This window comes from Schistocerca nitens, chromosome 1 (genome assembly GCF_023898315.1).
Source record: "Schistocerca nitens isolate TAMUIC-IGC-003100 chromosome 1, iqSchNite1.1, whole genome shotgun sequence".
Taxonomy (NCBI): domain Eukaryota; kingdom Metazoa; phylum Arthropoda; class Insecta; order Orthoptera; family Acrididae; genus Schistocerca; species Schistocerca nitens.
Window position 1 is genome coordinate 1,267,982,260 of NC_064614.1, and position 22,065 is coordinate 1,268,004,324.

A 22,065-nucleotide genomic window follows, 5' to 3' on the forward strand; every position below is an offset into this window, starting at 1 on the left:
TAATAATAATAATAATAATAATAATGATAATAGTAATAATAATAATAAGGAAAAGAATAGACCTCCGGTATGTTCTGCCAGTCGTAAAAGGCGACGAAAAGAACAAACCACTAATAGGGCTAATCCTCATTGTAGTGTGATTAGTTGGTTCAGGACAGAACTAATGAAGCCTCGGACAAGCACTGTCACGGTCGGGGACGAGCTTGAACCTTATGCCCGTCCACAATGGTAACGACACTGCTAGCCACACGGAAAATGATTTAAATCCAAATAGAGGTGTTTTGCAGGATATGCTTCCTGCAGCCACTCTAGAAGGAAAACAAAGACAGAGTATGAGATGGTCAGATGAAGTTAACCAACACCTCATGTTCTGTTATTATCAAGCAACTAACTTGGGAACCAACACAACTGGATACAGATCACACTTATACACAACATTTATTACCAGATACCCAGAATTAAAATTTTTGACAGAACAACGACTAGCTGATCAGATCCGTGTAATAATAAAAAATAACAGGATATCCCAGTCAGAATTAGAAAACATCAAACAACAAGTACAACAAATACTGGAACAAAATAATGTGCAATCAGAAGAAGAAGAAAATACAGTATGGACTCAAACATCCCAGAGCAAACAAACAAAGAACAACATGCATCATTTAAACATTCAGAGGAAAATGAAATCTTAAGACAGCCACCAGAACAAGCACAAATAGAACGCGAAGTGACACACATGTTAGGTATGGAAGAAAAATTTCAGCTGACATATATAGAATACAAAGACACAAATACAGACATTAGACCATTCTTGCATAGACCACCAAATAACCCACAAGTCGAAACAACAATAACAACTATCAACACAATCATACACAACAAAATAAATGAAAATACAACTATGGAAGAGTTACAACTACTGGTTTATATAGGAGCACTCAGTACACTAAATATACACACTAGGCAGAGATCAGAACCAACCAACACACAGAAGAGACCCACAAAACCAGCATGGCAACACAGGTTACAGATCAGAATAGAAAAACTGAGAAAAGACATCGGACAGCTAACACAATTTATAAGAAATGAAATATCAGACAAAAAACGAAAAAGGTTAGGTAAAATCTCACAACAAGATGCGATAGAGCAATTAGATGAAAAGAAGCAGAAATTACAAGCATTGGCTGAACAACTTAGAAGATACAAAAAAAGTGAAAATAGAAGGAAACAAAACCAAACATTCAACACAAACCAAAAGAAATTTTACCAGACAATAGATAACTCACACATTAAAATAGACAATCCACCAAACATAACAGACATGGAACACTTCTGGAGCAACATATGGTCAAACCCGGTACAACATAACAGACATGTACGGTGGATACAAGCAGAAACAGACACATACAAGATGATACCACAAATCCCTGAAGTGATAATTTTGCAACATGAAGTCACCCAAGCAATTAATTCTACGCACAATTGGAAAGCCCGTGGAAAAGATAAAATAGCAAATTTCTGGCTAAAGAAGTGCACCTCAACACCTAATGACACGTACAACACAGAACAAAATTATAAATAAAGAACAAAAAGGCTGCTGCAAAGGAGTACGAGGATGTAAAGAGCAACTGATAATAGATGCAGAGGTGACATATCAAGCTAAAACTAAACAAAGGTCGCCACACTACGCGTACATTGATTACCAGAAAGCTTTTGATAGTGTACCCCACTCATGGTTACTACAAATATTGGAAATATACAAAGTAGATCCTAAATTGATACAGTTCCTAAACATAGTAATGAAAAATTGGAAAACCACACTTAATATCCAAACAAATTCAAATAATATCACATCACAGCCAATGCAGATTAAGCGTGGAATATACCAAGGAGACTCATTAAGTCCTTTCTTGTTCTGCCTTGCTCTGAACCCACTATCCAACATGCTAAATAATACAAATTATGGATATAATATGGATAACATACCAACACAAAATCACATATTTGCTATACATGGATGATCTAAAACTACTGGCAGCAACAAATAAACAACTCAACCAATTACTAAAGATAACAGAAGTATTCTGCAATGATATAAATATGGCTTTTGGTACAGACAAATGTAAGAAAAATAGCATAGTCAAGGGAAAACACACTGAACAAGAAGATTACATATTGGATAACCACAGCGACTGCATAGAAGCGATGGAAAAAACAGATGCCTTTAAATATTAAAGAAGAACTAAAAGAAAAATATAGACAAAGACTAACAAAAATACTGAAAACAGAATTGACAGCAAGAAACAAGACAAAAGCTATAATACTTACGCTATACCAGTATTGACCTACTCATTTGGAGTAGTGAAATGAAGTGATACAGACCTAGAAGCACTCAATACACTTACACAATCACAATGCCACAAATATAGAATACATCACATACATTCAGCAACAGAAAGATTCACATTAAGCAGAAAGGAAGGAGGAAGGGGATTTATCGACATAAAAAACCTACATTATGGACAGGTAGACAATTTAAGAAAATTCTTTATAGAACAAGCAGAAACTAGCAAAATACACAAAGCAATCACTCATATAAATACATTGGCTACACCATTGCAATTTCATAACCACTTTTACAACCCTTTAGATCACATAACATCAACAGATACGAAGAAAGTAAATTGGAAAAAGAAAACACTACATGGCAAGCACCCGTATCATCTAACACAGCCACACATCGATCAAGACACATCCAACACATGGCTAAGAAAAGGCAGTATATACAGTGAGATGGAATGATTCATGATTGCAATACAGGATCAAACAATAAACACCAGATATTACAGCAAGCATATTATTAAAGATCCCAATACCACAACAGATAAATGCAGACTTTGCAAACAACAAATAGAAACAGTAGATCACATCACAAGTGGATGTACAATACTAGCAAATACAGAATACCCCAGAAGACTTGACAATGTAGCAAAAATCATACATCAACAACTTGCCATACAACATAAACTAATAAAACAACACGTTCCCACATACAAGTATGCACCACAAAATGTACTGGAGAAAGATGAATACAAATTATACTGGAACAGAACCATTATAACAGATAAAACAACACCACATAACAAACCTGACATCATACTCACCAACAAAAAGAAGAAATTAACACAACTAATTGAAATATCCATACCCAATACAACAAAAATACAGAAGAAAACAGGAGAAAAAATTGAAAAATACATCCAACTGGCTGAGGAAGTCAAGGACATGTGGCATCAGGATAAAGTTGACATTATACCAATTATACTATCAACTACAGGAGTCATACCACACAATATCCACCAGCACATCAACCCAATGCAGCTACATCCAAACATATATATACAATTACAGAAATCTGTAATTATTGATACATGTTCAATTACCTGAATCATGGTTCCATACATTATGGTGGTGGCCCTGCAGTTGGCAGCTGAGGTGGAGGAGACGGCTCCAGTGTTGAGGGCGGTCGTATCAATACTGGTAATAGTATTGGAAAAGCTGCACTGGAGAAGCTTCACCAGATTCGTCCACCAATGATGGGTGACACCTCGTGTGTCATGGCAGGGTCCCAGCTGCTTCAGGTGATCCATTGAGTGTCGCAGACTGGGGATACTACAGTGACCCGCCTGAGGTTGTCCTGTCGTCCACACACAGGTGCATCTGGTCTTAATGATGTACACAGAGGTCCTCCTCCCAACAGACGTCACAGAGATGGCAGCTGTGGTATTGAGAGATGATGGCAGGAATCCGTTTTGGGCGACGACCAAACCTGCATGCCCAGATAGCCACCCTGGGCCAGAAACGGGACGATGGCTGCATAGGTTGGTGTCCCTGGCCAGGCTGCAGGAGATGAAGGAGTGTGTGGGGTTGATGCCCTTGGAGTTTGGTGGGGCTGTTGTTGCCCAGCGGCGTGAAGTGATAGGAAGACAGAAATTGATCCAAAGCAGCTTCAGACAGGGACCGAGTCACGAACTTTTTCATTTGCATTTTGAATCTCTCGGTCCCACTGTTGGACTGTGCGTGGAAGGGCGGGGCGAAAATGTGGTGAATCCCGTGGGTATTGCAGAAAGAGGCAAACTCCTGTGACACAAACTGAGGGTCATCATCAGAGACCAATGCTGCCAGAAGCCCTTCAATGGAAAAAAATTTCATCAGGGCTGCCACAGTGGCAGAGGCCGAACTTAATGGGCAACGAACAACATATAGGAATGGAGAGAACACTTCAGTTACTATTAGCCAGTATGCATTAAGGAAAGGGCTAGTGAAATCAATGTGGAGACAGTCTCAGGCCCGTGAAAGTTGCGGCCGTGGAGACAACATTGCCCATGGGGAGCTTGCTGCAAAGCACAATGAGAACATGCCACAACCAATTGACTGATGTCGCCATCCAAATCGGGCCAAGAAATATGACGTTGGGCCAGTGCCTTGGTGCATAACATCCCCCAGTGATGAGTGTAGTAACACTGTTCACGTTTACGTCGCACTTCACTTAGCGTAGACCGGGACTGTGTCCTAGGCATGCCCGATGTTGACTGACTGGGCACGGCCTGTGCTGCTGGAGTTGTTGTTGTTGTTCTTGTTGTTACGCCGGCAGAGGTCGCGTCCGAATTCTCGCGTGCCCTCTGGTGGACGGGACTCTACTTGCGGCAACTACCGCCCGTGACGCGCCGTGCCAATGTGCGCCTCCCGTGATCTTTCTTGTGGCTACTACACTGAGTGTGCAGCAATTGCAGTATCTCTGAATGGAGAGCTGAGGGAACCACTATGTGAGGAGCTGGATAGCCTGTATCAAGGAGTAGAACACTATCAGTGACAGAGAAACGATGCCGAAATACAGAGTAGTTATGGAGGTAGTCAGATGACCATGATGGAGGTGCCTCAGGCCAGCCATGTTGTACACATTGTATCAGTTACCATAAAATCAGATCGTTAGCACTAGCCTGAGTGACCTGAGCACTAGTGATTGGAAAACCAACAGTTTGTTGACTGCATTCGTCAACATGAAAACAGAGTAACTTCTCCCAATCAAAAACTGGGTGTGGGCCAGCCGAAGATGGGACAGTGTGTCAGCATTCGCTTGTTTAACTGTGGGGCAGAAATGAATCTTGTAGTTGTACTGAGAGAGGAACAGCATCCAAAGTTGAAGGCAATATGTTGCTTTATCTGGCTATGTCACTGAGGAGTTAAAGAGAGAAAATAATGGTTTGTGATTCATGATGAGATGGAATTTTACACCATACAGGAGAACATGAAACTTCTTTAAAGCATAAACAATGGCGAGGGCTTCTTTCTCTATTTGTGAATATCTTGTCTGAGCCGAATCAAGCGCCTTCAACGCATATGCAATAGGTCACTTGGAGCCAAAAGAATATTTATAAGCTAACACTGCCCCCAGCCCATGCAGGGATGCATCTGTTTGCTAACACTAAATGTTGACCCAGTTGGTAGGTTATGAGGCAAGGTGCAAATTGTAACATAGACTTCCTTTTGGAAAACACTGTGTCACACACACCCACAGATAGTGGAAAGCTGTCCCCTTATGGAACAAGGCATCTAACAGTTGTGTAACTGACACTGCCACCGGCAAAAACTAGTGATAATAAGCAATCTTACATTAAAAAAAACTTGGAGTTCCTTGACCGACATAGGAAGCAGAAGAGCCACAACAGCAGAGACATTCAGACGAAGGGATTTGATACCAGCACTAGAGACCTCGAACCCAAGATAGAAGGCTGCAAGAAGTGGCACTTTTCCAAATTGAATTTTAACATGGTGATCTGTAACACCGAAAGTGCATAAGTAAATTGTTGAAATGTTCCACAGTGGAGGAGCCAGAGACCACAATATCATCAAGGTAGTTGGCACAGACCTTGTGAGTTGAAACTTCCTGGCAGATTAAAACTGTGTGCCGGACCGAGACTCGAACTCGGGACCTTTGCCTTTTGCGGGCAAGTGCTCTACCAACTGAGCTACCCAAGCATGACTCATGCCCCATCCTCACAGCTTTACTTCTGCCAGTACCTCGTCTCCTACCTTCCAAACTTAACAGAAGCTCTCCTGTGACACTTGCAGCACTAGCACTCCTGAAAGAAAGGATATTGCGGAGACATGGCTTAGCCATAGCCTAGGGGATGTTTCCAGAATGAGATTTTTCACTCTGCAGCGGAGTGTGCACTTATATGAAACTTCCTGGCAGATTAAAATTGTGTGCCGGACTGAGACTCGAACTCAAGACCTGTGCCTTTCACGGGCAAGTGCTCTAAGAGTTCGTGTCTCAGTCCACCACACAGTTTTAATCTACCAGGAAGTTTCATATCAGCGCACACTCCGCTGCAGAGTGAAAAATCTCATTCTGGAAACATCCCCTAGGCTGTGGCTAAGCCATGCCTCCGCAATATCCTTTCTTTCAGGAGTGCTAGTTCTGCAAGGTTCGCTGGAGAGCTTCTGTTATGTTTGGAAGGTAGGAGATGAGGTACTGGCAGAAGTAAAGTTGTGAGGATGAGGCGTGAGTCGTGCTTGGGTAGCTCAGTTGGTAAAGCACTTGCTCGCGAAAGGCATTGGTCCCGAGTTCGAGTCTCGGTCCGGCACACAGTTTTAATCTGCCAGGAAGTTTCATATCAGCGCACACTCCGCTGCAGAGTGAAAAATCTCATTCTGGAAACATCCCCTAGGCTGTGGCTAAGCCATGTCTCCGCAATATCCTTTCTTTCAGGAGTGCTAGTTCTGCAAGGTTCGCTGGAGAGCTTCTGTTAAGTTTGGAAGGTAGGAGATGAGGTACTGGCAGAAGTAAAGCTGTGAGGACGGGGCATGAGTCATGCTTGGGTAGCTCAGTTGGTAGAGCACTTGCCCGCGAAAGGCATAGGTCCCAAGTTCGAGTCTCGGTCTGGCACACAGTTTTAATCTGCCAGGAAGTTTCATATCAGCGCACACTCCGCTGCAGAGTGAAAAATTTCAACCTTGTGAGTTGTTCAAGAAACCTTCGAAAAATCGCCGGGGCACTTGCCACGCCATATGGTAACTGCAAGTATTGATACAAGCTAAAAGATGTGTTGATGACCAAGAGCCATTGAGAGTCAGCATGGATGGGAAGCTGCAAATATTCATTGGAGAGGTCGATCTTGGACAAACACTGACCATCAGTGAGCTTAGCAAAACGCTCATCAGGGCGCAGCAAGGGAAACACGTCAGTGATAGACTGAGCATTGACAGAAACTTTGAAATCACCACAAAGTCATACCTGTCCTGATGGCTTCTTGACTATGACTAAGGTAGTAGCCCATTTGCTGGATGTGATCGTTGGACGAGCTCTGCCTTGACTTGGTCATGGAGCACAATTGGCACTGGGCAAGCCCGAAAGAAACAGGGCCTGGCTTGAAGGTTTCTTGGTGATGTGTGCTTTGAAATTAGTGGCACAACCCAAACTCACAGAAAACAGGGCAGAAAATTCAGAGCATAAGGAATGAAGTTGTGTATAAGACACCTTATCAAAGATGAGATTAACTTCATCAGAAATAGTAAACCTGAAAGGGTTAAAGACATCCAAAGAAATTTTCAGTGCGTGTATTGCTCACTACCAGAAACATCAGCGGTTGAACCACAGATTTACATGTGACTGGAGCTCAGGAACTTCCTAATATTGGAATGCTTCGTTTACTGTAGGGGACTATGTACAGGGTGATTGTAATTAAAGTTAAACTTTCAAAATGATGTGGAAATAACACCACTGATCAGAATGACATCAAATTGCATCGGAATATTATCGGAGAAGGGGAAAATGTATTGCAGGAGAAAAAAAAAATAGTGTGCAAATTGATCAATAGATGGCACTGTGTGTGTCAGAATACATAAATGAAAACACCTGTCATGCGCACGACCCATTGAAGTTGGTATAAACACGCCAGGTACATGGCTTTTCCTCCTTTCACGACTGTGATGTTCGCCATGACTGTCTCAGTGTAGGATCGTGCTCTGCTTGTAAGGGTGCATTACAAGAATGATGACTGTGCACATGTCACTCTGCAGAAGTTCTGCTTGAAAAAAGGCATTGGTCTGATGACTGCCATGGGTCTGGAGAAAATGATTCGGAAATTCGAAAAGATGGGTTCTTTTGGTATGCAATCTGTAAGAGGGAGGAAACGAATTGATTCGACATCAGAGGAAGCAGTGCCCACAGCAGTGCAGGAGGGGACGAGTGGAGGTGTGCAAACGTGTAGTGCACAGAGAAATGCCTGAACATTGGACATACCCATGAGCACAGTGCGTAAAATCCTACGAAATGTCTTTCTTTGCTATCCACTCAAAATTACCCATGTACATGAGTTGTTTCCTGTTGACCTGCTAGCAAGAGAGACCTTTACTTTGGAAATTTCTTGCTCACGTGGAAGTGGACTATGATTGGCCGTGGAAGATTTTGTGGACAGATGAAGCCCACTTCCATCTGAAAGGATACGTCAACACACAGGATTGTCGAATATGGGCAATGGAAAATCCACACGCAAATCAACCAGTACCACTTCATCCTGAAAAGGTGGTGGTTGGGTTTAGCGCATCATTTATCATTGGGCCATATTTTTTCAAAGAGACAGGTGCTTTTGGTTCTGTTACCTGTACCATCATTGGTAAGTGCTTTGAGTGTCTTTTGCGCAACCACATAATTCCAGCTCTCCAACGGCATGGATATGTGGATGGGATCATTTTATGCTAGATGTCACACCTCCACACATTGCAAATTCACCTAAGCAACTGCTGGAGCGCTATTTCAGAAATGCTAGAATTATCAGCCGCCATTGCCCTACAGCCTGGTCATCCTGATCACCTGATCTTAATCCATGTGACCTCTGGCTGTGGGGCTATCTGTAAGTTGTTGTGTTGAGTGTTCCAATTGCAAACTGAGCTGCATTGAAGGCATGCATTGCACAATACATTCTGAATGTGACCCCGAAAATACTTCGATCAATTGTGGAGCATGCTGTTTCTCGATTTCAACTTGTTGCAGAAAACGGTGGACAGCATATTGAACATGTTTTGCACCAGTCACATGGAAATTAATAATCCGATTTGATTTTGATTGATGCTTTTTATTCAGTTTTTGGCCTCAGGACAATTAAAAACCCATGTGATTGATGCTTTTTATACAGTTTTTGGCCACAGGACAATTAAAAACTGATGTGATTGATGCTTTTTGTGCAGTTTTTGGCCTCAGGACAATTAAAAACTGATTTTTCCCATCTGATGTGATATGACCTTGCTGTGGTGGATGGGCTTATGTAACTAACATTATCACATCCATACACCCATGCACACTGAGTAGTACAGTTTGTTTAGTATCAAACATACATCTTAGCAATTGTTGTATGATTCATTTGTCATTTGTAGTCAACGACTATTAAATTATAATGCCTACAGCACCATCTATTGCTACATTTTGTAACTATTTATTTTTCTTCTGCTATATGTTTTCCCCCTTCTCCGATAATATTCTGGTGCAACTGGACATCATTCTGACTAGTGGTGTTTTTTATACAGCAGTTTGAAAGTTTAACTTTAATTATAATCACCCTGTACTTGACACTGGTGCCAAAGGAGGAGAACACAAGTCCATGTAAGTCTGCAAGTTGAGTAATGACATGGCAGCACCAGTGTTGACTTGCATGTGCAAATTTTTTTGATAAACCTTGACATAAATAAAAAGCTTATTGGGTGCAATAGAGATTGCCGATACGCAACTGATGTCCATATCAGTGTCTGCAATAGGCTGTTGGAATTTCGTGTTACCAGGAGGAGCAATGTGGTCCATTTTGTTGCATTGATGCCAAATGGCCTGCCGCTTAGGACAATCTGGCCTATCCTGAATGACAAAATCCATCAGACAAGAGGGAAGTATGGAGCACTTGGGGTGTTGTTCATTACTGGGCTTGCTGTGCTGCTGTTGCTGCAGTGAACGTTGCTGCCACAGTGAGGGGGGCTGGCTGCCGTAATGTTTTGTTCGTGTGTGGACAGCTGGTACCTGTAAACCGCCCAATAAACAGTAGGGTGGGGTGGGGTGGGGGGGGGGGGGGAGTGGGAGTGGGAGTGGGTTGAACTTCTGCAACCTCACACCACACTTCAATTTGAGTACCCACAGCCCTTGGTCAGAACATCGGAGAGGGAGGAATTTTCACATTGATGGGTTTGCTAATGAACCTCTCGATTGGATGTTAACCAAATGATTGCATCACAAACTATTTGGTTGGCATACAACTCCTTATGTACATCAGTGACAAAGCGAAAACAACAGCTTAAACCATGAAGTTCAGTTTCCAAAGTCTTATAGGAATATTCCAGTTTCTTGCAACACTGATAGAACTTAACTCGAGTTGCAATGAAGTGCATCCGTTTACAGTAGTATTTCGAAAGAAGGCACACATGTTATCAAAAGAGAGTGAAGTTGGATCCTGCTGGTGTGCCAGTTGGCAAAGGAGTTGATACAGGTAAGGCCATAACCAAGCCAAAAAGAAGCATAGCATAGCATAATGTAACATCAGTCAGTCGAAATGCATAAAAATGCTGCTGCAACTGTTTTTTGCATGCTTCCCATCCTTTGATAGGCTCATCGTAATCCAGAAATGGTGGGGGATGGGGGATGACAGGTAAAATAAGAGGTGCAAGGGGTGATTCAGCAGGTGACATAGATTGAAACGGACCTGAACTGGCCAAAACAGAGGCAAGTGTTTGCAATACCTGGGTCTGATTGTGTTGCGCTGTGGTGAACACGTCCTACTGTTGACTGAGATGCTGCAGCATCACAGTAGGAAACCCGTGTTGGTCAACCATCCAGTGTGAAAATTCGTCAGTAGCACTATCAGAAATTGTAGATGCAATGGAAGAATAGCCAGGGACTGAAAAACCACGTGGAGAAAAATCCCACCCTTGTCATCACTTGTGTAGTAACTTGGACACACAACACAACCAAGAATGTTAGTATAACTGTATTAGACTGTGGCATGTGCGCCAATCACCATAACATACACTGAATACAATAAGACAAGGCAAATTTATGCAAGCAATAATAACATGATAACTGTTGCAACCGTAGTGCGACACGGTTTAAATAGGCACTTGCCTGTGCCACTTTTCTATCGGAAGTTCACAGTATCTCTCTCTCGTGGCGCACTCTCGCAGATGTCAACACACTGCTAATGCCTGTGGCTTTCAAGTGTGCATGCATTACTTCAGTTATTGTTGCTTTAGTAGATATGTCATTAATGTCTTCTGAAGCTGGAGATGTTACTTAGTTCTCTAAAGTAATGTGGGAGGTTATTCCTGAGTCGGGCTCCTTCTGCTGTGAAGAACTTTGAGAAGTGGCTGAACAAAGGATAGGGACAGAAAGGATTTTGCTCTAATGAGAACGGGTGTTTCTGCCTCATTGTTCATGTAGGAGTATTAGGGGACACTGTACGTTGATAAGGCAGTAGAGGAGACAGAGGGTATGGAAACCTCTCTTCTTGTTTGCATGCAACCAGGATATCTGTGCATATGATCGTAAAATATAAAGAAATAGATGAATGTCACAAATATAACTAACACAGGAATTTATAATCCAGGAGCTTTCCTGAGAAAGGCCATGCAGGATAACATCGCTGTAATCAGTGATTGGAAGTATAAGTGTTTGCACCTGTTTCTTTTTGAGGTCAAGAGGGAAGAGCGTTTTATATTTTTGTAGGGCATGGAGAGAGGCTGATGCTTTCATGCACATTGCAGTTATGTGCTCAATCCAATTTGGATTTTCATCTGTTATTACCCCTAGACTCTTTGCCAAAGAAGAAAAGTTGATATTTGTCCCATACATGGTCAAAGATGGTAGAGATTACCAATTTTTCAGGCTTATGAGTCTGCAGTGACCAACCAGTACTGCATGGGGTTTGGATGGGTTGAGCTCTAACCCTATATCCTGTGCCAATTTTGATATTGCACATTATACACAAATTTTATTATTATAATATACAGGGATTATTGCAATGACAAAAATTACGTGAAACAAACACACATTAAAATAAACAAAACTTCTGTCTTATCGCCTCACTGAATTTTTTTAAAGATTACATTGTGGTTAATACCAGCCACTGTTTCCACTTCAGTTGATAGAACTGACAACACAGATAGTCTTTCTTGGCACATCTTGCTTCTTAAGTATGTCTTAATCAATTTTAACTTTGAGAAACTTCTCTTGGCGGAAGCTGTACTGACCGGAATTGTGAGCATTATTCTAATTGTTATGTAAAGATTTGGATATACTTCTTCCAAATTATTTTCTAATATGTAGTGAATAAGTTGTTTTGCATCTTTGATTGAATCCTGTAGGGTGGATTTTAAAACTTGGAGTTCCTCATAAACTTCGAAAGGCTAAATGTTGCCATTTTCACCATCTCAAAGTATTGTACCTAAATCATCACAATGTTTGCGAAGGTTGCCCTTGGATAATGATTTCAAATAACTCATATTGTAAATAAAACCAAATAGTTCAAAATGTTCATTGAGCGTTTTGAATCAACATTCAGTGTCGACTATCATAGCATCTATTATCATTGTGTTAAGAAAAGCTAACTCTATTGCATTTCCACAGATTGTGTAGGTTCTTCAGTTTGTTCATAACTGAAAATTTGTTTATTCTGTGCCTTTATTTTTAACTGAGACTCAATTTTGTAACTGCCTTTTCCTACAAACAATCAAGCTTCTGCAATGCTTGTTTCAAATCCTGTGTTGCAGAATTCTTTAATCCAGTCACAAAATGAACATAAAGTGTCAATAGTGACTTTCAAGTTTACTTGAACCTATTGCCATAGTTTACTTATACAGGGTGATTCAAAAAGAATACCACAACTTTAGGAATTTAAAACTCTGCAACGACAAAAGGCAGAGCTAAGCACTATCTGTCGGCGAATTAAGGGAGCTATAAAGTTTCATTTAGTTGTACATTTTTTCGCTTGAGGCGCTGTTGACTAGGCGTCAGCATCAGTTGATGCTAAGATGGCGACCGCTCAACAGAAAGCTTTTTGTGTTATTGAGTACGGCAGAAGTGAATCGACGACAGTTGTTCAGCATGCATTTCGAACGAAGTATGGTGTTAAACCTCCTGATAGGTGGTGTATTAAACGTTGGTATAAACAGTTTACAGAGAATGGGTGTTTGTGCAAAGGGAAAAGTTCTGGACGGCCGAGAACGAGTGATGAAAATGTAGCACGCATCCAGCAAGCATTTGTTCGCAGCCCATGAAAATCGACTCGCAGAGCTAGCAGAGAGCTGCAAATTCCACAATCAACTGTATGGAGAGTCCTACGAAAAAGGTTAGTTATGAAACCATGTCGTCTGAAATTGCTTCAAGCACTGTCTGCAGCTGATAAGATTAAAAGAATCGATTTCTGTGATTTTATCCTTGCTCAAATGGAAACAGATGAATCTTTCGTTTCAAAGATTGTGTTTAGTGATGAAGCAACTTTCCACACTAACGGGAAAGTCAACCGTCCCAATTTCCTTATATGGGGCACTGAGAATCCGCGGGAAACAACTCAGTATGAATGTGACTCGCCTAAGGTGAACGTTTTCTGTGCCATTTCAGCCAATAAAGTTTTTGGTCCCTTTTTCTTCGAAGGTGCTACTGTAACTGGACTACAGTATCTGGAGATGTTAGAGAATTGGCTGTTCCCTCAGCTCGAACAACAAGCACAACAATTCATATTTCAGCAGGATGGAGCGCCACCACATTGGCACTTATCTGTCTGTAACTACCTGAACGTCAACTACCCGAGGCGATGGATCGGCCGCCAGGCAGCCCGTGACAGAGCACTTCATCACTGGCCTCCAAGAAGCCCTGATCTTACCCCCTGCGATTTTTTCTTATGGGGGTATGTTAAGGATATGGTGTTTCAGCCACCTCTCCCAGCCACCATTGCTGATTTGAAACGAGAAATAACAGCAGCTATCCAAACTGTTACGCCTGATATGCTACAGAGAGTGTGGAACGAGTTGGAGTATCGGGTTGATATTGCTCGTGTGTCTGGAGGGGGCCATATTGAACATCTCTGAACTTGTTTTTGAGTGAAAAAAAAACCTTTTTAAATACACTTTGTAATGATGTATAACAGAAGGTTATATTATGTTTCTTTCATTAAATACACATTTTTAAAGTTGTGGTATTCTTTTTGAATCACCCTGTATTGTTGACATGTCATAAAATCTCGTACCACATGTGTATTGCAAATGGTTCAAATGGCTCTGAGTACTATGGGACTTAACATCTGAGGTCATCAGTCCCCTAGAACTTATAACTACTTAAACCTAAGGACACCACACACGTCCATGCCCGAGGCAGGATTTGAACCTGCGACCGTAGCGGTCTCGCGGTTCCAGACTGAAGTGCCTAGGACCGCACGGCCACACCGGCCGGCATGTGTATCGCAAGTCAAAAGTTAACATTTCCTTCAGAACTGCTTCACAGTCTTACAGCTCTTATTCTACTTTCCCATCATGTTTCAGACAGCGGTTTCAATGTTAATTTCAATGTAGTTTTTATGAGATCCCAATACTTGCTTGATTTTGTGGATAGCACATTAACTTTATTGATGAAGCCGAAAAACATTTTAGCTGTTGTACAAGTGTTAGCGGCATCTAGTAAAAGCAAATTCCAACAATGACATCCACATGGCGTGATCAAAGCTCATGGATTAATATTGAATATTCTTGTGCTAACATCTTTATTGATGCCAACCATATTGGCTCTGTTATCATATCCTTGTCCTCTACAGCTTTGGATGTCTAGGCCATTATTTTTTAGTTCTCTTAAAATGGCATTTGTTAAATACTCTCCCATTACTTCTGTGATGGAAATAAACCCAAAGAAATGCTCCTCTCTTTCTTTGATTGAGGAATTACAAAATCTTAATATTATTGACATTTGTTCCACACGGCTTGAATCCCTGGTACAATCGAGAATGAAGTCATAATATTTTGCTTGTTTGACTCTGTTTAGAATTTTGTTGATAACAGATTTGGACATTAATGTAATTAATTCATTTTGTATGTTGTGGCTCAGATCATGCTGACAAAGTTGCTTTTCATTAATATGTTGCAAGTGCTCTTATAGTGTTACATCATATTTGGATAACAATTTAGATAGGTCTATAAAATTTCCACTGTTTCCACTATTAATCAGGTTAAGGGATTCTCAATGTCCTCTAAACACCACATATTGTGTGAAGCTAAGTATTTTATAATATCGATCAGTCTTTCAGACAAGTTATACAATACTTTTGTGATTCCCTAATTAGTATCTATTGTTTTTCTGTATTTGATTCCTCTACAGAATTCCATCAATCTAATCATGCATTCCATGTATCCTTGACTTTTTTCATGCCTTTGCAATATCCTACTCAGATCTTTCCGGTCACAACATCCTTCTTTTACCATCTGTGTCTGCAAATGTGAAAAAAGTCGACTTGGAAAGAAATAAACTTTATCTTAAGCTAACCATCTGCAATGTTGCTTTTCACCATCACTCAATTTTCTAGTACAATGAAATTTAGTCAACTGTCTTTCATTTGCATCTTTGGGGTAACTTTCATCAGGTTTCTCTAGGTTTTCGTGGGGACCATTTTGATTTAAATCATGACGATGCAAATCTATACTGGAAATACCCACTTTCCCAGATCTAATTCTATAAATGACACTCTTGTGTGAATAGTTTACTCTTGATTATCACTTTTGAAGTCTTTATTTGGCTCACAGTCTTAGATCACAGCAGTTTCAACCACCTCTGATGATGTATCAAAAAGGGTAACAGATTCATTCGACCCTGAAGCTGGTTCTGCTTCAGAAACTAAAGATGCTTGGATGAGAGCTTCATCAGAGGCCTCTGGAGCAGTTACACCTGAAGTTTTCTTAAGAAATTTCATCATACTCGAACTCATAGCGTGGTTGGAAATAATCATCTCAGCTTTCCTTTTTCTTTTTGGTGCATCAGATTCCCGTTTTCTCCCTTTGTCTGTGTCTCTTGAGGGTTTTCCAGACATGATGATGATATAAAAAACATTTTGTGCTAAGTACATTGTTAAGTGCTGTAGGGTACTTAAAAGTACACAATGTCGTAGTATAGAGCGAACAGGCTGTGTGATTATCATACATGGCAGAATATTTTTTTTTTATTTTGTCATGTACGATAACAGTTAAATAAATACACCAAGAAATGTATTTGTATAATCACTTACCATCAGAGGGCTCCTTTGGTATGTATGGTTGAAACTGGTTCAACCCCACCTTCAGAGATAAAAGACTTGTTCACTTGCACCAGCTCAGTAACTTGAAAAGAGAGTAAAGTGTCACTTGGTATGATTGGTTTCAGAGAGCTGGCATTACTGGCCAAGACAGTGCCCCTGCCTGTATTGTCTCTTCCATATTACATTGTTGCATTTGCTCATTGTTGGATCGTAATGTCAGTTCGGAAAAACTGTGCATACCAAGTGGGCTGTGAATATGCTGTAAAGAAAAGTAATGTATTTTCTAATTAACATACATCTTTATTTAATTTTTTTTAGTCTGTATGAATGACTTCAAAACAAAACAGTCTCCTTTGAGTTCCATACGTTACTGCCATCTAGTGTGAATGCACTCATTCACGACAAGTATATCCCGTGCGAATTGTATAATGTAGTAGGCCTGCCAGAACCAATCTGCAGTCCCAAACTTGTACACTTGGTGTGCTGCCACTTAGGTGTACATCTTAGATGCATCTTTGAATGGGGCTTACCTGTCATAATGTTGCCAGGTGACCCTAGATAAATACTATTTCATTTGTACGGAAATACAGATGGACAACTAAGTAAGTAAAATTTAACAGCATCAACATTTTTGCGAGGCTCCCACTGGCATGAGGCCATCAGCGGTTGCTGACGCCTAACTCCACCACCGTTGGTATTGAGGTTCTCAATAGCTGTTTTCTGTTTATTGATTTTGCTCGTAGCTACAACTGGAGGTCATCAGCATACATGTGGTATTTGCAGTAGGTCAAAATTGCTGACGCATCATTGGCATACTGTGAAGAAGTATAACCCCTAATACTGAACCCTAGAGGATGCTTGATACTACCTGCCTCCAATGTGACTTCATGGTGCCTGAAATGACGCATTGCTGGCAAGACGACATGTATAACACTGGGTGTTGAAACCATACAAAGAAGGGCAATGCAAATGGACACAGGTTTGTTTGACTCACAGGAGAGTGTCTTGGAAAGACAGATTATCTGGAACTGACAGACACTGGAAGACAAAATCTTCAATTCCATTAAAGCATACTTACAGAGTTACAGTAACCAGTATTAAGGGAGGAATCTAGGAATATACCACAGCTTCCTATGTATTACTCCCATAGAAACTGCAAAGACAGGATTAGTCTAATTACAGCTTATACAGAGGTGTTTAAGTAACCATATACCCACACTCCATATGCAAATAGAATGGGATGAAACCTTGCAGGGTGATTACAAACAATTCATCAGGCTTTGGATGAGTGTATTTCACAAAGTTTTACATACAAAATAGTGATTGATACTTTGTATGAAAAAGCATATTTTCAAGCTTCTTACACATCATTACAAGTGTTCTATGTGCTCTCCTTGTGTTACACAACACACATCTATGCGGTAGTCAAGCTCAGTCCATACACGTTCGAGCATGTCCCTTCCGATGTTCACCAGCACAGCAGTGGTGTGATCCTGGAGTTTAGCCAATGTTGTTAGAAAAGGTGGTACATACACACGGTCTTTCGCATATCCCCAAAGAAAAAAATTGGGACACCTTGGGGGCCATCTGAAGAGCGCTGAATCGTCCTGAGCACATTGTCCAACCCACCCGTCTGGCAGTTCCTTGTTCAGATGGCGACACACTTTTCCATGCCCATGAAATGGGGCTCCATCATGTTGGAATATGAAGTGAGGGTTATCAGCTATCAGTCTCAGAAACGACCAGTCTTGTAATGTACTTAAGTATGTCATACCCATCACAGTTTTCCCAAGGAGAAAAGTATGGCCTGTAAACATTGCTCTATCACACAGCACTGAAGATATTCATCTTTGGAGAATCTCTTTTGATCTGCACTGTAACACTGGGATTTTCCATGATGATTCACATTACTGATTATATGGAACGACGCCTCATCACTGAACATCATTTGGCAGGGAATTTCTTCACCTTCCATTGCTTTCTGGATACATTCGCAAAATTCATGTCAGATGGTGCAGTCATTCAGCCATAAACGTTGCAACAGCTCTACGTGATACGGTTTCTGATGTAATCACTTCCACAGAATCTTCCACACAGTTGGCTGAGGCATGCCCAGTTTGCAACTTGCATGACATGTGTATTTCTTTGGGCTTTGAAGGAACACATTTGGATGTTCTCCTCTGTTTCCTCTGCAACAGGTGGTCGCTCAGACAGAGGCAGCCTGTGTCCCTGAATTGTCAACACCATCGCAGGATGTGTTGGTGGGTTGGTGGCTGTATGTTGTATTGTCTTCTTTGAAGCAATACACAGACTAAAGAAGACACTGAAAGTGCACCAAGAATGATACAACAACAACAAAAAATGATGTTGTTAAAGGCAAGAGCGCTATAGTTTAGAGAAGACTGAGCAGACCCCTAATAATACTCCTATCAGTAACACCTTATCTTTTTCAATGTGAGCTGGGAAGTACAGAGCCTGGAAAATAAAATTAAAGAGTAGAACTTGTCCAAGGTGCCTTTGCCCATGAATGTTATAATGCAAACATGTACTAAAAAAAGTCTGAATACCCTACAGGAAATGACTTGTCATTGTCTTGAAATCTCAGACAACTCTTGACTGCTTATGTGCCTTTATTTTACTTCATACTCTGTGATAGATTCTTTAAACAGTTTCTTACTCTCCTTCATTGCCTTATAGAGTGGTAGTTCTGGATAATACTGTCCTTCAATTCAGCTGGCCCATAAATTCTTAGGTTAATTATTTGATATGTTTCTGCTTCCTTGTTACCACAGGAAATGTGTCTAACAATGATTTCAACGAAGTGGAAACATTTTCAAGAGATTCTCAAGTTTAGGTGCTGTCTGTATTAAGCAGAAAAAAAAGAATCTCATGTATGCAGGAGTACCATAAATGCCATTACAGCTATGGCCTGTGTTCTCCTGATAGAGCAATCCAGATGGGATTAGATGAGATTAGATTAGATTCAGTTTTTGTTCCATAGTCCCTGGGTGAAGACTACTACTGAAAAGTTGCAAGTGTCGTACTGCTGTATAAGGAAGGAAAGTCAGGAAGTGACACTTTCATAATGTTTCAGAAGCTCAAAATTTGTAAGCTATGCATGTAATGCACTTTCCAGCATTTTGTAAAAACTGGGGCTTTGAAAGATGGCATTTGCCAAGATAAGTCACATGACGACGTTAAATACCTAACGTGCAGAAATGATGACAACATGTACATGTGTCAAATATTTTTTAAGTTTTGACATGTACTAAAGCACAGTTTTGCAGTATCCCATTTGATAATGGTAAAGCTACCTAAATTACAATAGTTGGTTTTATAGATAAATAATTGTTCAGTCAAAGGTGATTATGGCATCATTTACAAGATTGTCTCACTGTTAATTGTTTCATTTAGGATATTTTGAGCCTGCACAATGAGATTGTTGAAGCCATTGAAGGGAAATAGGTTACAAGTGTGGAGTTCTTTTGTTCCATAACCACTGAATTTGGAAGGGCATATAATGCTTTTTCTCCTGACATGTTTAGGGGATGCCACAGTTAATGAACAACTCTCTACTAAAATTACTTCCATCTGCAACATGAGTATTACCACAAAACCTCCAGCTTTTTGTTAGTTCAAAGTCTGATTATGAGATAGCCTCATTTACACAGGGTTGTGGGATCAAATCCTGGTTGTTTGGAATGTTGATAACAAATATCTTGGAATGATGAAGCAATGAAAATTTTCCCTTGCAGTTTTGTTCAACATCATAACCTTCATTGCAGGTGACATTGTTAATACCACCTATTAGGATCAATAATCATTTTTTTACAGTTTCAGCATCACAGCATGTTAAGACTTCTTGAATTTTAGCACCAGGTTTCTTGATGACACAAATCTTGGCACTGTTAAAATTCTTTTTACAATTTCGGCTATACCTCTGACTGTCCCACAATACATGTACATGTTTTATGGCATTTACTTTCACAACATATTGCTTATTGTTTCCAGAAATTTCACATATAATTGTTGGAATTTTAGGCTATTTTCAATAACTGTAACTTTCGACTCGATGTTAAACATGGTTATTTTAATACTTGAATTAAACCTCGGTCCTGAGCCACTTGCTGTGACACTGTTACGAAGAAATTTGTTCACGTTTAGAAACATTGTTTTATGTATTTTAGGTGTTATTTTTGCACCTGTTGCTTTGTGGTGTTTACTTTCTTCAATTCTGATACATTGACTGTATCTTGTGGCATTTCATGCATGTTTTGCTTTGATCTCAGATGCATATTTTTGTATGTCAGGCTATCATTTCCTCTTCTTAGACTGTTGATTATTGTTGTTGTTGTAGTTTTGGTCATCTTCAGTCTGAAGATTCATCTGATGTAGCTCTCCATGCTAGTCTATCTTGTGCTAGCTTCTTTATCTATGCAGAACTACCGCAACCTACATCTGTTTGCAGCTGCTTACTGTATTCAAGCCTGGTCTCCCTCTACAGTTTTTACTATCCACATTTCCTTCTATTACCAAATTGACAATCCTCCCTTGCCTCAGGATTGGTCCTATCAACTTCCTCTTCTTGAAATCAACTTTTGCCATAATTTTTTTCCCCTAATTCACTACAGAACTTCTTCATTAGTTATTAGACATGCCCATCCAGTCTTCATCACTCTTCTAGAGCATCACATCTCAAAAGCTTCTATTCTTACCTTGTCTTACTTCCTTAGTATACACATTTTATTTCCATACAGTACTCCAGATAAACATCTTGAGAAATTTTTTCTGAACACTTATTAGAGGTTAATGAATTAAAAAAATAAACTCCACCTCAACAGGCCATGAAGGCCCAATGGTACTGACTGTCCACCATGTCATCCTCAGCCCACAGGCATCACTGGATGCAGATATGGAGGGGCAAGTGGTCAGTACACTGCTCTCCCAGCTATATGTCAGTTTACGAGACCAGAACTGCTTCTTCTTAATCAAGTAGCTACTCAGTTTGCCTCACAAGGGCTGAGTGCACCCTGCTTGCCACCGGCGCTTGGCAGACCAGACGGTCACCCATCCAAGTGCTAGCCCAGCCCAGCAGCACTTAACATCGGTGATCTGACAGGAACCAGTGTTACTACTGTGGCAAGACCATTGACTTCAATGAATTCCTCTTTTCCAGAAATGCTTTTCTTGCTATTGCCAGTCTGCATTTTGTATCCTTTTTATTTCAACTGTCATCAGTTGTTTCCTAATCTAAATCCCTCAGCATGAGCTGATTTAATTAGACTGCATTCCTTTGCCTCAGTGCTACTTTAGTTCATGTTCATCATGTAATCTCTTTTCAAGACACCATCCATTCCATTCAAACACTCTTAACAGTTTTTTTCTGTCTCTACAGAATTACAATGTCAGTAGAAAACCTCAAAGTTTTAATTTATCCTCCCAGAACTTTAATTTCCTTTCCATATTTCTCCTTGGTTTCTTGAGCTCATTGCATAGTTTGAGTAACACTGGGAATAGCCTACAACCCTGTCTTTCTCCCTTCTCATCTAATCTTTCCTTTGATTCATATAACCAGTGGCAGCTAGTTATCATGTGCTAATGTGCTACAGCATACTGTAAATATCACACTAAATTATGCTATTTCTCTTTGAATGCATGCTGGCGTGTAGATAAAATGACAAAAACATGTTTTTGTAATGGTCTAGCCACAGTAACTAGATCTCAGTGTTGAGTGCTGAAATGATGGTCAGCTGGGCTA

The 22,065-nt window shown here is 40.5% G+C and overlaps 1 protein-coding gene and 1 non-coding gene across 2 annotated transcripts in view; one reads left to right on the forward strand and one right to left on the reverse strand.

The window, feature by feature from the left end:
* LOC126201965 (sulfite oxidase-like) overlaps window positions 1–22,065 on the forward strand; it is a 127,285-nt gene that overhangs the window by 34,217 nt on the left and 71,003 nt on the right. The window lies entirely within an intron of this gene.
* Trnal-caa (transfer RNA leucine (anticodon CAA)) lies at window positions 5,966–6,040 on the reverse strand. Its single transcript has one exon. It is a non-coding gene; the product is annotated as a tRNA-Leu (tRNA).